This window comes from Strongylocentrotus purpuratus, unplaced genomic scaffold (genome assembly GCF_000002235.5).
Source record: "Strongylocentrotus purpuratus isolate Spur 01 unplaced genomic scaffold, Spur_5.0 spur5_scaffold_8, whole genome shotgun sequence".
Classification (NCBI taxonomy): Eukaryota; Metazoa; Echinodermata; class Echinoidea; order Camarodonta; family Strongylocentrotidae; genus Strongylocentrotus; species Strongylocentrotus purpuratus.
The window spans coordinates 17197822-17216100 of NW_022145614.1; positions in this window are offsets into that span (position 1 = coordinate 17197822).

Genomic DNA, 18279 nt, shown 5'->3' on the forward strand with positions numbered 1-18279 from the left:
GGAGAGAGCATTTGCTGGGAATGTGGGGGACTGCCAATGCCCACATTTCCTAAAACATCACACAGTACAGAAAAAGTACTTATCAATTGCATTCAGCACACAAATCCTTTGACATTTCTGCTCTACAAAATGTCCAATCACTTTTGTCCAGTTAATATACCGAGATACTTGCCAAAATTATAGTTTCCAAAAAGCACTTTTTCGGCCAAAATTTATATTTTAAGTTTCAAGTTTATTGTTTCCACTTTATCGAAGATAACATAATTGAACATAATGAACATGGCAATAGTCATGTACATGGTATTAGTTATAACAAAATATACAATCATAAGTATGATAGATACATTGCAAAAAAAGATGAATATAGTGGGGATCTACTATAGAAAGCAAAGCTTGTATTATGCACACATAGCTGCATTACTATCCTGGCTGTGTATTAAAACCTGTTCACATTTCAAACACCACTGGACAAAACTCAACTAATTTCACTCAAAATCGGTACTTTAGTGACAATTGATGACACCTAAATAGCAGTAAAATACAATTTGTTTCAATTTACTGATGTTAGAAAGAATAATTTGAAAATTCAAATAGTGAGTCTACTGTCAAACTTGCTTACAGCCGTCTACATTGTGTGCATTTGTGTGTATTGACTATTCATGTGTGCAATTGCTGCCTATTAGCACGTAATGCAGCGCTGGAGGTCAATATACGCATTAGCATTGACTCTCTATGCTTTGTTGGAGAGGTATGTAGGTCCCAGTTAGAGGTTCGTATATAAATTAGGGTATCTGAATAAACATAAGATATTTACAAAAGCATATGATTATACGAGGGTTATCGTTTAGTGACATATTTTACTCAACATAGCGTAAACAATTGAGGGAAAAAAGGGAAGAGTTCTGTGCTTTCCTCAGCATAACCAAATATATATCAATTATATAAATGGATCAGTGCTTATTTTAGCACTACTGGTGTGGAAACGAAGAATACTTGCAAGGAAACCAATAAAGAAAAGAGAACAGGTACGTACGGTAAGAAAAGATGATTAACGAGAATGGAAAGTAAGAAAAAAAATGGAAGAAGAAGACAAAAAGCACCAACAAATAAAACAAGGGATAGCAAGACAAGCGGGAACGAAAAGAAAAGGGAGAGAGCTAAAGGGAGGGGCAGATATATCAGGGAAGGATTAGCATAGGGATAAAGCCATCTTTGATCGCTGGTAAACAGTATTTCCAGAGAGTGCGGTGAGTAAGGAGAAAGAATTAAAATCAGATGTTAGGTGCGACTTGTTTAAGTATGATGTTTGTCGTAGGTATTCAAGAGGAAATGCTTGAGTTTACGTTTAAACTTATAAGTGTGGGGGTTGATTTGAGAGCCGGGTGAGTGAATTCCAAAGTATGGGTCCAGTATAAATGAATGTTTTTGGTAAAGTAAATGTTTTTGTGCGAGGGGGACGAAAATGCTTCGACTATGAAGCTGACTATGAGCTGGTAGCTATGAATTTTCTGTTTTTGAATAGACATTTACGTTAATTTTGTTGGTAGATCGTTTATCTCAAGTTGATACATAAAATTACCAAGATTGTAGGAGTATAATTCATGAATTTTCAGGGATTTGCTTTGGAGGAATAACAGGTTGGTGTAAGCACGATATCTTTTATTTAAAATCAATCTCATTGCTCTTTTTTGCAAGAGGTGTATTTTATTTAGGTTAGATCTATTGCAATTACCCCAGGCAAGAATATCATAGTTTAATATAGATAAAAATATCATAGATAAGAAGTCGTTGACATAGATGATAAAAAGAGTAGTGAACCGAGGATCGAACCCTGCGGCCCCGCATATCTGACTTCTCTTTCACACGATTTATGGTTTTGAATTATAACAAATTGTTTTTTGTTTGTAAGATAACTTCTGAACCACTCCAAGGCCTTCCCTCTAATGACATAACTCAATGAAATTGATATATTTTGAAGGTACTTTAATTATCGATCTTTTGAGACCATTATGATTATGGTGATTAGGGGGTTTAATTAAAAGTTATCTTAAAAACTCGATGTGAACACATCAATTACGTCCTCAATACACTAAAAAGAAATACACGTATATGAATGCAGTTATTACACATGTGGGGCAAAAATGTCGTTTTTGTGGAAATCAAATCGATAACTTTGGGTTGCTTTAACTTTCACTGAAAAGAGACACAAGCCTCTCCTTTAATGATTATTGTCCTTGAGCATGGGCGAATTCCTGGAAAGTTACAAAAAAGGCACTTCTCCAATTTTGATGTAGATAGTTTTCCACACACCATGAGTTGAAGTTTTGTACACAATCTCTGTAATCATTTTCATCATTCTGTAAAAAATAATGGTTTTTAATTTAAAATATCACCAATAAATCATGTTTTTATCCTAAATTTTCGATGTTAATTAACCCTTTGAGAGCGAGCCCGCGCACAGCGATTGTTTCCCCTGTGACGGAGCGATTTCGGTTACATCGCCAATTTAGGATAAAAACATGATTTATTGGTGATATTTTAAATTAAAAACCGTTATTTTTTACAGAATGATGAAAATGATTACAGAGATTGTGTACAAAACTTCAACTCATGGTGTGTGGAAAACTATCTAGAACTGAATGTGCAGAAAACTAAAGAGATCCTATTTGATTTCAAGACCAAAGTAGAAAGCAAACCAAGTGACCACCCTGTAAGCATTAAAGGGCAAGATATTGAAATTGTTACTTCATACAAATATTTGGGTACAAACATTGACAATGAACTGGTCTGGAGTGGGCATACAAAAGCCCTCGCAACAAAAGGGAGCCAGCGAATGCACTTTCTGCGCAAGCTGCGTTCATACCATGTTGATAGGACCATATTGTCACTCTTTTATCGATCCGTAGTTGAAAGTATAATGACATATGACTCTGTAGTGTGGTACAATAGTGCTAGAAAGAAAGATCAAGGAAAACTCAAAACCATTGTCAAACAAGCAGCCAAAATAATAGATAGACCAATGGATTTTGATGAGGTTTGCAGAAACAAAGCAGTGGAAACGGCTGTCAAGCTGTTAAGGGATTCCAGTCACCCCCTGAATGGTAATTATCTCAAGTTAATAAGTGGTAAAAGGTGGCAGTCAAAGAAATCCCGCACTTCGAGGTACCTGAACTCTTTTGTTCCGTACTCAATCCGTCTGCTGAATGATATATAAAATGTAAAAAATGTATCACTTGTATCTTATTTCTGTTCTATTTGATTGTAGGAAATGATCAAAAATATATCTGTATTTATTATAGGACACGTATATTTAATTTCTTACAATAGCCATCTCTTTCTCAAATTAAATGAAAAAGTCTATTTTCTATTTATACTCACATGTCGTAATATATTGCATGTTTATTAATACTGATCTCATACTGCCTTCAATAGGTATTCATATTTTATACAACATACTGCACTGAGTGCACCCATATTTAGGTTTCATGTATAGGGACAATAATTGTTGTGGATCTATCGGAACATCAGGATATATACATGGTTATTTTTCCACCATATAGACAATAACTATGATAAATCTCTTTGATTGTTAAACTGTTTGTGGTTAATGTTTGCCTTTTTATATTCTATTATCATAATGATATATATATATTAGAATCGTCGACGTCGGACTCTGAATTATTCACAATATAATTTGGAAGATGGTTTAAAAGACATCTTAACCCCCCCCCTTTGGTATTTTTATGTGTGTAAACCCCCCCCCCCCCCCCATAACCCCCCTAAAAATCCCTCCCTTTGGATTTTTTTTTTTTTTTTTTTTAATTATAAAAAAAAAAAAAAATATTCACATGGCTGAACTAAAAAAGGTGACCAAAAAAAAAAAAAAAAAAAAAGTGTCGTCACAGACTTAACAACTCGCTCGGCTTCTGTAGAAGCCCGTCGTCTCCAAAGTGTTAATCCCAATTCTGTTGATATTAGTATCAAACTGTGGATAAATTAATTTCTTTCATATGTCATCAAATTCATGGTGGATCAAGGTGTCCTTAAATTATTGATGTATTTTTCGTCAGAATGACCTCTTTTTTGGACGCCCCCTCCGGATTAGGTGTGTTCGCTACAAGTTAAACACGACCTCTGACATACTTTATATTATGATACAAATCTTTTGAATGAACAAGGTGTGCTTAGTTTGTGTGGTAGTGGCAGGAAAACGCCTCTTTTCTGACTTTGGCCCTCCGCTTAATATAGTTGCATATATATTACAATATTACAATATTACAATATATACTGAAAACGATCAATCAAAAGACAAAAGGCTTTATAATAGATGGCCAAGAGCTAATATCGCATATATACCTATACCGCGGCTGGGTGACAAGTCTTTATCGACAAATTCACACTCTCACATTCAATGACATCAAATTCTTACCTTTGGATGTAATATACCGGTACCCAGTAAATCATAACAGCACGAACTGTCAATGTTGCAGACAGTAGGGACTCCGGCCTCTAGCTGCGTTGGTATCTCTCCATCGAATGAACCTGTTTATATTGGCAACTCGTTTAGCGGCGACATGAGTATGCATTACGTCACAGGCGTGTGTCATAATGGGGTGTGATATACTGCGTAGTACGTCCGTACGTACGTTGCTCCGGAATGAAGAGAATAGTACTCCGTGAAGCCAAGTACCAACAGATAATTGAAAATGGCAGTACGATAAAGGGCCACTCTTTCTTTGGAGCGACATACTCTCCCTAATCTAGCTAGTTTGTTATTATTAACGTAGTGAAGAACTACTTTCCAAAAGGGGTTACATCCATGTTTCATCACATTTGATTAAAATGTTACTTATTTCAAACATATGTCATGGTTAGCATGTTTTGTCATGTACCCCCATGTACCCCCACTCCTCTTCTAATGACATGCAAGACACTTTAAAAAGTGGGCCATTTAGTGCGTTAATCACACAATACAATAAGTGCATGACATCATAGTTTTTATGACAGCATTTCAAATTTGGATTGTATATCAGGATTTCCATTACACTACAGTCTATTGTAAAAAAATGTTTATGGTAAAACCGGTCACTCAAAGATTTTTACTTTTTTGAGGCACTTCATGATCATTTTGAAGCGCAATTATTTTAGGGCTTCAATATTACACTATATCACAGACACTGATAACACGTAGGGCCATGAATCTCAGGTTTAAAATGTAAACGATACCTTTAATCAGGCACATACGCAGGAGGGGGGGGGGGGGGGGGTTGGGGGTTGAACCCCCCCCTTTGACTTTTTTATGTGTATGTTTTGGATGAAACCCCCCTCGAAATATCGATCGGCTAAATTATCAATTCTGGGCCCCCCCAAACAAAACAAAAATGTCCTCTTACCCCCCCCCCCCCCCCCCCCCCCCCCACCCCCGCTTATTCAGCGGCTGGCTGAGTTGTTGAGGCAGTTTGGCCTATCTTAAGTTTCGACTTTTTTTTCAGAAGGGGAAAAATAAACGTTTTCCTTGCATAATTTGGCCTAATGTGAGCTCGGAAACATGACGAACGGGTCATCATGACATTGCTGTTTTTGTTTGTTTGGTAGTTTGCTGCTGGTGGTGGTTCAAATTTTTCTTCCTATTCACCACGTTTCTTGTAAGACTGCCTCGTACCGATTTTCCATGATATCATGGTTGTCAACTTGATGTCTTGCTCTAGAGTGTTTGTCGCCCCCTATCGACATAGACAGTAAAATGTGCAGGCTTTCATAATTATGGCATATTCCGTCACATAAAGAAAAACATGATTATATAAGCGAAAGGAAATTAGGAAAGTAATTTTTCAATTCATACCATTAACAAAGGTTGTATTACGTTTATCCCCAGCTTAATTTTGTCTTAAACCAATATCTTCTCTTTCAGAAGATTTATATTATGTCCCCGTCTTCGTTTCCTTTTTGCTACAGCAGTAAAAGAGGTTTTTTAGGATGAAATTAAATAATCAGTCTTAGAGCAATTTCTTGGATACACATTTTGCATGGGTTACTGTAATTTCAACAAATTTCCCGCAAGAAGACTGATATCGTTATGCTTTACACACACACACACGCCCTCATGTACAACTCTTACAGAATTAAAGAAATGTGTTCTTACCCACTGCCTCTGCTTGTTAACAACCGAAATATTGAATGAAAAATTCTAGCAATCCAATTAAATCCGTTAAATCTCCTTGAAACAAAGAGGTGGGTGTCAAGACATGAAGCGATGGGGTACAATGAACATACCTGTAGCAATCGACTACCATGCACTATTGATATACGATTTCTTTGTCGGAGTCCACCTTATTTCGCCCTATTATTTGTTTGTTTTGATCAATGGAGATAAGAAGATAAGACACTTTCCCCTTTATCTTCTTTCATATCACTGAATTTACATTCCCAAGCATGTCAAATATAAATATTTTTCTTTAAATCATGAGCAACACCCCCATTGAAAAACCTCCCTGGCGGTGTTTCCCCGGTTCCATGACACATGCTCCGCCGACGATTGCTCCGCCGACATTTACTCCGCAAAACGCGACAATTGCTCCGCGACAATTGCTCCGGTGACATTTGCTCCGCCGACAATTGCTCCGACGACATTTGCTCCGCATGAAGCGACACTTGCTCCGGTGACATTTGCTCCGACGACATTTGCTCCGCCCAAAAAGTGTCCCATTAAATACAAATGCTACTAGTACTACGACAAATGCTTCGCCGACAATATTTTTTTTTCACGGGTTGTTTTTGTTTCTTTCTTTTTTTCTTCATTTTTTGAATGCATTTCATGACATTATGTAAATGAAATGAAATGAATGAATGTTGATAATGTGGGAGGAAAAAGCAGTTGCCTAAAAGTCATTTCGAATATACTGAAATAACTTTCCATCTATCACTGTATACGTCCCACATAATGTTTTTTTTTTTAAAGTAGAGCAGCAAGCCACATTCCCCAATACGCGCATACCTCCTAGTTAATTTCAAACAGCTCATCAATATGTAAGACCTGAAATTACCTCAATGAAAGAAGACTAATAACATGAGAGGAAAGAAAAGAGCAAAAAAGACAACCGTTTTTTGCTATTCCCCATAATGTTTGATTTAAAAAAATAAAAAATAAAATTATAGCTCCTTACGCAAGTTCTCCGGCGAAAGATAATTACTCCGCTCAAAATCTGTTTCATGTATTACTCATTAGCTGATCCAAAGCTCAAGGCTATCTCTCTCTCTCTCTCTCTTTCTCTCTCTCCCATGCTCCTCCTTTTCCTGTTTACACCGTTTTCTTGTCTTCTTTGCTCTTTTCTTTCCTCTCATGCTATTAGTCTTCTTTCATTTCCATCACTTCTTCTCTGCTCCCCCTCTCGAGTTCTATTTCTCTCGTGAAATTGAAACGTAAAGTAATACAATCATGTAGTACATTCTTGTTTAGAATAATATTTTCAATAATATCCAGTCCATTTTCTAAAGGTTTCTTTCCTTTAGTTAAGTGTATGTAGCTTTAATATATATATGTTAGTGTGCAAAACACTCCGTTTCATTCGAGTACTTTGTTTTCACTAAATAATTTAAGGGACTCACGAAGCCACCGGAAGAAGAGCAATTGGCTTATCATGAAGAACTAACATCAAACTGCAACAAAATGATTTGTATAAATGTGAATAAGCAGAAAGGCTGTCATCTCATTTTCCCGTCTGAATGGGTTCTCTTCCTTACGTATATAAGTGCCCTTATTTTCTAAACTTTTTTTTTATATTTGTGTGTTTATTAAATTTTCAATCATATAAAAATTACATATTTACAAGTCATTGGTAACAATTAGACAAACAAAAAAACCAATATGTATAAGAACAACTAACAATAATGAAAGGACAAGAGAGTTATAAAAAAAAAACATTATAGTAAAAAAAAAAATACACTGTACACATATAAATCATAGTTTGAACTCCAGTGCATAAAGGGAAGTGAGGGGGCACAGGAATAAAAGTTAAATCAACATGAGTATCATAAGTCAAATCGCCATTTCTTAAAATGCGAAACAAGCTTGTTCCTTTTTTTCGCTGAGAAATATTCAATATCTTTTTGTTTCTTTATAAAACTCTTAAAAAGATCAACACTTGGTAAATCCCCCTTACTTATTTTCTAAACTTCCATGATGACCTATTACATTGTATAATGCTTTACCTAGTAAGATGCATTGATCGAGGTAATTTCAGGTATTACATATTGATGAGCTACTTGAAATTAACTAGGAGGTATGGGCGTATTGGGGAATGTGGCTTGCTGCTCTACTTTTTTTTAAAAACTTCCCACGACATGTAATGAGTGTTTAGTGTACATTATATGGGACGTACAGTGATAGATGGAAAGTTATTTCAGTATATTCGAAATGACTTTTAGGTAACTCCTTTTTCCTCCCACTTCATCAACATTCATTCATTTCATTTCATCTACATTATTTCAAGAAATGCATTCAGAAAATGAAGAAGAAAAAAAGAAACGAAAAAAATAGGTGTAAAGAAAATATTGTCGGCGAAGCATTTGTCGTAGTACTAGTAGCATTTGTAGTTTATGGGACACTTTTTGGGCGGAGCAAATGTCGTCGGAGCAAATGTCGGCGGAGCAATTGTCGCTTCAGGCGGAGCAATTGTCGGCGGAGCAATTGTCGGCGGAGCAAATGTCGGCGGAGCAATTGTCGCTTCAGGCGGAGCAAATGTCGGCGGAGCAATTGTCGCTTCAGGCGGAGCAATTGTCGGCGGAGCAATTGTCGGCGGAGCAAATGTCGGCGGAGCAAGTGTCGCTTCAGGCGGAGCAAATGTCGGCGGAGCAAATGTCGGCGGAGCAATTGTCGCGTTTTGCGGAGCAATTGACGGCGAAGCAATTGTCGGCGGAGCAATTGTCGGCGGAGCAATTGTCGGCGGAGCATCTGTCGGCGGAGCAATTGTCGGCGGAGCAACTGTCGGCGGAGCAACTGTCGGCGGAGCAACTGTCGGCGGAGCATTTGACGTCGGAGCAAATGTCGCGGAGCAAATGTCGCGGAGCAATTGTCGCGTTTTGCGGAGTAAATGTCGGCGGAGCAATTGACGGCGAAGCAATTGTCGGCGGAGCAATTGTCGGCGGAGCATCTGTCGGCGGAGCAATTGTCGGCGGAGCAACTGTCGGCGGAGCAACTGTCGGCGGAGCAACTGTCGGCGGAGCATTTGACGTCGGAGCAAATGTCGCGGAGCAAATGTCGCGGAGCAATTGTCGCGTTTTGCGGAGTAAATGTCGGCGGAGCAATCGTCGGCGGAGCATGTGTCGGGTTACCGTTTCCCCCTCACGCCACGGTATGCCATCAGGGGGGTGTTTCATAAAGATGTTCGTAAGTTACGCACGACTTTACGCACGACTGGAACATGTTCTTGGGTACTAATCAGATTCTCAATCATTTACATGTAGCACAAGAACATATCACCAGTCGTGCGTAAAGTCGTGCGTAACTTACGAACAGCTTTATGAAACACCCCCCAGGTGCATGATGCATTATGCATGTTTATTTTTGAAAAGCCTTTGAATTATATGTATTTAGATTGATTGAATGGATTTACGGTTTACCATATTGTCTCCCCATGCATTCGAGTACTATCCAGTTTACAAGGCAAACTTCAATAGACGAACTGCGTTGTATTATCCAATCTAACTTCTCTTCTATAAAATCGAATAATTCTTTTTTTAAATTGTAATAAATTAAAAGTTTAAATAAATTCGGACGTTGCTTAAATATGACTAAATCTCAATCTCAATAAAAACAATAACAAATATGTATTTCGGTATTAAAAAGAGGATGTTAAAAAATTGGTTTTGATCAAAGCAAAATTTTAAAAAATGGGGGAAATCTGATTAAGTGGACAGATGGTAAAACGGATCATGGATTTATATGTACAGAAAGAAAAATCGATGAAGAAAAAAAACTCGTTCTTTATTTTGGCAGTCCTTGTCATTTGTTTTCAAAGAAGGAGAATACGGAGATGATGAAAAGAAGAAGAAGCGTAAGAAGAAAGAAGAAGACGAAGATGAAGGACGACTACGACGACGACGACGAAGAAGAAGAAGAAGAAGAAGAAGAAGAAGAAGAAGAAGAAGAAGAAGAAGAAGAAGAAACGAGACAAGAAGCAAAAAGACAAAGGTATTAAGAAGAAAATAGTTGCTTCTTGCTGACAGTAAGTGCAGTATGTGAAAACACAAAAAGAATAATTTCTTGGCAATATTTATTGTCATCCGTAGTCGTGACATGTGACATGGGTGCATCAGATCTCGTGACCTAAATCTATGACTGGCTACTCAGCTGTTCAGGTGTCTATTGTGACGTCAGTGCCTCACCCCTAAGGAGAGAAGTTTTTTCAACAGTTTGAAAAGTGTGGAATATAAAATTGTAATGGATGAACATCTACACGCATTGTGAAAAAAAGAAAACAAAACAAACATACAAGCACAAAACGAAACAAAAATTCACAAACAGAAAAGACCTGTATGCTCCTATCGTATTCTTAGAGAGTGAAAACCTGCTTGCATATTTTCATAAAATGTTAGAATAGTGAAATATATATATATATATTTGTATTCATTTTCCTACATTAATTTCGTGGAAATTACTCAGGTTCATGAATAATAGATTGAAGAAAGATGGGTCCATTCCACACGTAGCCGCTCTTACACATGCACTATAAAAAAGATATATAGACCAGTTCTGGTCGTGCGATTGTATTGTGAAAGAAAAATTGTGGAATCAATCAGATGATTAGTAATAAGAGCTTCCATTTGATTTTTGAGAGGGGGGGGGGGGGCGTTTCCAAAACTGGTCTATACCTTTTAACGAGGTTTCACATTATATGAAATTTTATACAAAATAATTTCATATATATCTCCTTTACTGATACGAGTCGGTACAATGGCTGCATCATAAAAAGGGTGCACTATTTGTTCCGCATTTTACACCCCTACAAGGGTACACTGACACACCTTGAGGGCCAATGTAACAACCTTTCTTTCAAAATAAGCTTCGTCTTTGACATTTTGCATCCTATAATTTGCTTTTGTATTGTTTTGGTGATATTTTACGAAGCTTCCTTTGCAACGCGTACGGGGTGTAGTCTTTATAAAAGTGAGTTTTAAGTGTGCCAAACTTGTGATTTGTTACCATGTGTATTAGCTATGGTCAAATCAAGGGTTTATGCAATGTCCTACGGTTCAAAGGCAAACTTATGCACCTTTAGTTTAATAGGAGATCTGGCCGTGTGTGGGCGTTAAACACATGTCTGTAATCGACAGGGAAATGGCAGACTTTATTGATACATGTACAGTAGTCGTAGTAGTAGATGGGATTTAGTGAGGGTAAAAAGGGGAAAAGAAGAAAGAGGGAGAGGAAGAGAAAATAGGGGGTGGGTGAGGAGGAATGGTAAAGGGTAGAGAGATGTTTTTCTGCATCACCAGGAACTTTTTTTTATTGTTTTACTTCTATTGTAAGGGCTTACAAGACGCCACGTATTCACTTATCACGAAGCGCTTGTTCTGTCTGGATCTATTTGATTTGTTTCGCTTCTCATAATCGCAAATCGAATATTTTCAACGTACATTGATCTATGGTACAGAACTTAATAACAAAATAAAGCAAATTTAATCAAACATGGAAAGGGAGAACAGAGAAGATTGTATCTAGAAAATTCTCATTTCTTTAAATGACCATTTTTTGGAGAGATATACTTTTGTTTTCGTTTTGTGTAATCAAATTAATTAAACACGTTTGAAATCAATTATATCAATACAAAGAAATTATATAACGTCAAACAGAAATACAATGCAAACGTCTTTTCAGAGGAAACAAGCTTGATCTTTATTTGTTAAGCGTACAAAAACTGTACATTTGGAATATTTCGTCATCTTATGTACATGTCATTACATATTCCGTACTCTGTATACATCTTATTTTACTAGTCTAAGAATACTTTGATCAATTTACATATGAACAAGGTAAAGGAAATGTGATTATACTAATGTAAATATATACACACCCGAGGAACAATCATTACAATTTCAAAATAATACGCTTGGCACTGGATAAATTCCGTGCTCAACTAATATTCACAAGTTTAACAGAAAAAATGACTTTCGTTATGTCTGTGTAAGTAGTGTCATCATACTATAGATAGAGCATCACTACGTTAACAAAAAATCTACGTAAGGGTACGGGCTTCACGGGCCAAATTGCAAATTAGTATGCTAACAAACATAATAAAGTGAAACAAACAACAACAACAACTCAAAAATGACATTAACAAATCTGAGCCACTTATAGCCCTTCTAGTCCCAAGATGTAATAATTATGTTTGAAATTGCAGACGAGGATTTTGAGGCTAAACGATTGCAAACATGCAGACCGTGTGTGCTGACAGACTGATATAATAGGAGCTGGGTGCGTAAGCTACACAATTTAAAGCATCTTGTACGCTTAAAGGGATAATTGAGTTCTGTTTTCAGACCGCAAATGCCTTCAAAGTGCATGGTTATTGCTCTTACTCTTATCTATGACATTTCTAGTGCCCTTTTAGAACCTAAAATTGCTATAAAGGTAATTTTAGACCCCAAAATGTGTGAAATTTAGCCAATATGATCATACCACTTCAGCTCCACTTTAAAAAAAAAACACGGTGACCGTTAATTTATTATTTAATTAAAAATAACAATACATGGGCCGGCTGGTTGTGCGTAATATAAGCAACACAAAAATGAAAACAAAAAAGCCAACATCGACATTGGCTTAAATACGACGTAAAAAGGCGTTATTTCGTGTTTTCAACGGTTTTTTTTCAAATTTTTCAAAATATGTAATGTTTGTGGTGGTACACAAGTATTAGAAATCGTTATATTTCAGCCGTCTCTGAACCGATTTTGATCGAACAATGGTGATTTTGTCGTTTAAATATTATGTTCTTTCAAATTTGACACTCAGTTTTGCATTATCTCACAAAAAAAATATATTTTGTGTTGCGCCCTCTCCAACAGAACTCAACTATCCCTTTAAGTTTTGACAACACCAATGTGTTACTCAATTTTATTGTACATTCAAATTTTCAAATACTCATCATTGTATACAGGATATCCATGTCATGTCACTACATACAATTGCTCTCTATCTATCCATATCCTAGTTCACTCGAATAATACCATCGTGATTCTGAGCAATCTCGCTAAAATTTTAGGCTATGGAAGAAAATCTTTCATGAGGGGCTAAAAGCTCAAACTTACACGATTTAAGCTTGACTTACCACTAGATAATTTCGTAAATCACACGTTTGAAACACATCTTTCTAAGGCGCAAATGCTTCGTTGAACTCAAAGATGGAAGATACATTTTTATCATAAAGGTGATTGAGTACATAACGGCCATGCTAATGTACTTTTAATAAATTACTCCGCGACACCATTCTCAAATCATTCCGTATTGAACAACGTAATATTCATTTTAACCATCCTGACCGTTGAAAATTAGACAGCCGAAAGACCATCTACAACTTCATCCGAATGTATTCATTTAGATGTACGTATCTCATACATTTGTTAATCTAATCACTTCCTTGTCCTAACATCATATTGCACTGTTTCGACTTTAATCATGGTATTTCCACTCTCATGATTACTTTTTTTATTTGTGTGGTAGACATCACTGATTATGTGTAGAGACACAGCGTATCGTTGTTGTCATCTTCATATTGTTGGTTTCTAGCTACGACGCCACACGCGGCGACAATAGATTACATGTTTATGTCTGCGTCATTATTATGAGTGGGTTTGGGTTGCATAGCCCAAAACGTAATGTTCCCACACAAATTGTATCTCACGTCACAAGATCATCCCTCATGTGGGAAAGTCATTAAAATTAGAGCGCGGAATGAGATGAAATTATTACACCAATGTTGCCTCACGACGGCCATCGGGGCATATGCATGTACATAAGAGCGTCAATGCGCGAAATGCCGAAATGGAAATTCCTTGAAAAATGTGGTCATGAAATGTCTCAGGTTGCTGACTGAGGATTATAAGGGGATTTGGTTGAAGATGATTTTACCATTTCAAAGTTTGGACATGAAAAATTGTGATTCTACCCACTGATGTATGCACTGCAGTGTGATTTTAAAGATTAAAACTAGAAGATAACCACAATAGTGGACAATGGAAATAACCATGGTCAATAATAAATCGAATAAACTCATCGCGTAATTGAAATTCTTGATTGTTGTCGAAAGGGCCGGTAGTTCGAAATTCCACAGGCAATAATTATCAACTAATGAAATTTATTTATTCTTTTTCTTGAATTCATATCTATACTTTGAATGCGTCTGCACAGCTAAATATCCTTACACGTTGGCTAGCTTACACAGGTAAGGCAAAATAAAATATCTAACAATAAAGATTCTGCCTGCGTAGAATATATGTCATGTAATAATTTATAATTACGAATTTCTATTAGAGTAAATAACGTTCCTCTTACATGGTGCATCAAAAACCGAGTCAGTCGTTGACGCAGCACTCCGTCAGCGAAAAGACGGCTCATGTGCAAGGGGCATTCATGTGTCCCATTAATGGCGGATCACTCTGCTAAATACCCACTGCACAGGAGACGACATTTCCCCGACGTAGGACGGCATTGGAGATTGATGTGGTATTGACGCGCCTTGTAAATGGTGAATATAAAATGAGTAGCGCAACATTGCGTTGAAATACATTCACTTTCACATGAAATAAATTCTGCTTCTAAAGCTCCATTAGCGCAGGTGATAACGTAATAGAAATGACGCAACGTGTCCAACGCGCATTAGACGTGGATCAGACCGTTTTAGACGTGACCCTTTTCACCCCGATGAGAGACGCTGGTGCCTTTTGCGGCAAAAAAGAGGGAAAGTATTATATATACCATTACCTCGTCATATATACCCCCACGCATACTAATCGCACAAGTCTACCTGTAACTTCGACAGGGGACGTGTGACCTACCCTTTCTAAGAAATGCAAGGGGTATCGGACACATTTAGCTAGCCGTCGTATCCGGCAAGACAATTATATGAATAATGCCTGGCGCGATCACAAAACAAGATTATATGATTTTTTTTTCCTTAGAAGGCCTTCATGCAGATATGAATTTGATCACAGGTTTATGCTTTTAACCTAATTGCGCGAATTGTCGGTATTAAAGTCCTTTCTCTTTTTTCATATTTGTATTTTCATCGATGGTAGATAAACGATATCCCCGTGGCAAATTATCTGCGGTATTCTTTGAAATTCTAAACGCTTAGTATGTCCTATGTTTTTTATGATACTTTCAAATCTTAGATAGACAATTTCTCAACTTTGATCATGGACTATGCATTATTTGTATGCGGTCTGTTTAGGGCCTAAGTAAAAGGATATCAATGACAGAGCTACCATGGTTACGACAGGACTTTTGATACGCATTTAGCATGTTTTACAGTACCTTGTGCATCGCAAGGGTCTACTGTTTGGGGCGAGTGACGATGTCTACATTTAATGCAGATATCTCATTTTACAGATCATATTTTTATTCTCTTCACAAAACCAAACTGAATGATAAAGTCATCATTCGAATGACTAGACAATTTAGATGAATCAGAAGGAAAATACACAAAACAATGTGGCCGGGAGAAAAAGAAAGATTTAGTCGGTTAACTCAGATTGCGATACTGCATTACCGCGTCTATCTACCGAAGATTTGAAAACATCGGTAATTTACTTTTCACCTGTTTTAAAACTGTAAATCAATAATAATGATGTATTAATAAAGGCCCAATGTACTAGTAATAGCTACTTGCTCCCTCTGTAAAGACAAAAAAATCCTAATCGGTGACCATTGGTCCCCCATGATCCTCTTTTTCTTATGTTAATTGAGAGCTGAGTTGATGAGATAGCCACCTGTCAGTGACCTTCCTGGGTTGCCTAACCCCTCCTAGCCAAACTAGTACAGAGGATGAAATCGTTTTAACTTGAATAGAAATACCCTCCAGTAATGATTAAAGAAAATACATGGTACAAAAAACACAAATACATCTTCTAGAAAGCATAATATAAACAATTTGTTCACTTACATTGGTAAACGGAAAATAGTGTCAAACGCAATAGTATGTTGATCATTGGACTGGTTATTATACAAATTAAATTTGCAATTTGTAAAGTCATCCGAGTGGCTTTGAAACTATAATGATACTGAAACAATCTGTCATTTCGGCTCTTTTAACATGTTCTTTCAGCCCCTGATAAAAAAAAAAGTGTCCGCTTACCCTTCCCCCCCCCCCCCCCCCCCACTGAGCGACTTTTCGGCCGGCGCGATTTTCAAATTTTCGGGAGCAAAATATTTTGGGCCAGATTTTAACCCCCCCCCCCCTTGAAAAAATCCTGCGTACGCCCCTGCCCTGCCGTAAGGGCTTGTTACATCGAACTCAAAATCGTGTTGTTGCTACACTGCGATCAGAGAAAGAGAGTTCGACTACCCTGCGGGATTCTTAAAGAATAGATTTAATAAATCCCAAAACCGGCTCCATTATTAGATCCTACAGCGCGCGGATGCTGGATCGCAACTGGCACGTAATAAAAAGGAGTTTGGTCCTTTATCTAATGGCAGGTTTGGGGATTGTGCAGAGCTTTGTGGATGCGAGCGTGTTGCCTCCAAGCGAGAGGCTTTTTAACGGATTGTCGTGGGGAATAATTTCCTGAGATGTTGACAGAAATTGGCTTTAAAAAAGGGCCTGCGTAGCTCAATCTGCAGACAAACAACATCAAATTACTATTTTTATCCCTCCCTAAAGTTACAAGCGATACCTGGAACAAGACAAATTATGTTGATACGGTAAGGAGAAAGAACGTTAATTTTAAAAATCGTGGAAAAAAAACTTACTCCCCAGACAAATAACATCAACATCATCAAGCTATGTAGGGGCACAGAACATAAGTTTGCTTTATAATATGGCGGTGCGATGAGGTGATGTAATTGTCATTATTTTTGTTAGAGCTCCAACGAACTTACTCCCCAGACGAACAAGAAGAACTATATCTCAATAGAGTTATGTAATGTAGGGAAACATACACATATTGGTGTTAACTTTCTGATTATGGAATATACAAGTAGTGATGGGGGCGGTGCGGGGCGGGGGAATACATTATTGTCTTAACCTTATATAAATTAAAACAAAGAAAGTTGTATCAGTGCGTAAACACGTTTTTTCGTAAATAACTTGTATTTGTATTCTTTACATCTTTATGCTCTTGGTGTTCCTAAACATAAATGTCATCTAAATGACCTCAGGTGGCAGTTGGTACATCTTCAGGACTTTCCTAAAGTTCAGTTACGAAAAGGCCAGGAAAGCCAGGAAAGGGGCCTACTCTTGAGACAAACAACGTCAACTATTCTGGCACTGTAATCTCTCCATAAAGGTACGAGGATACAAGACAATGTGCTGTTTTACCTATGGAATATGGTGACATTTTGTGGGGGCACAAAGCTGCCATTTACTTACACTTTACAATTCAGTGTGTCTTTGCTGTGGCTCTGTGCTTTCTACTCATCTCCCACCCCCCTTAGAGAATACAGTTGATAGTTGGTTGACCTTTCACAGCAAAACAAGAATCTCTCGAGGCAAAATTAGGAAAACAATCTATTTTATATACTTTTCACACATAACTTGTCAGAAAAAGAGAGGAATCTAGGTTTCAAAATGATGGCTTGAAGGCTAAAGGATGGAACACAAGTCATCCTTAAACATGGGAATGGTTGACAGCTATGAGACGATAGATAACCTTTAACCTACGCTACCGACACAAATAGGATGGCAAGGATAGTAATACTATTCAAAACACCACATTAAAAAAAAGCATGTAAATACAAGGGAATGTAACTAATGGAATAGGTTATTTTTCAATTATATAATCTCCAAATCGAGAGTGAAGGTAAGATTATCACACTTGCAGAAAAAGGAGTCACAATTTATCAAGATGAATTATGCATGAATTCTACAATAATATACAAAATATCCTTTTCAACGATAACAAATATAACTACAGATGATATTTCTTTTATCAGTAGCCGTCATCTTGACCTAATGAGGTAACGCCGTAATAATTCGATTTCAACTTTTATCAAATCTATTTTATCCTTGTGTTGGAAGAAAAAAGAAAGCATTCTTGTTTACGTCGTTTGATAACAATCTACCATCC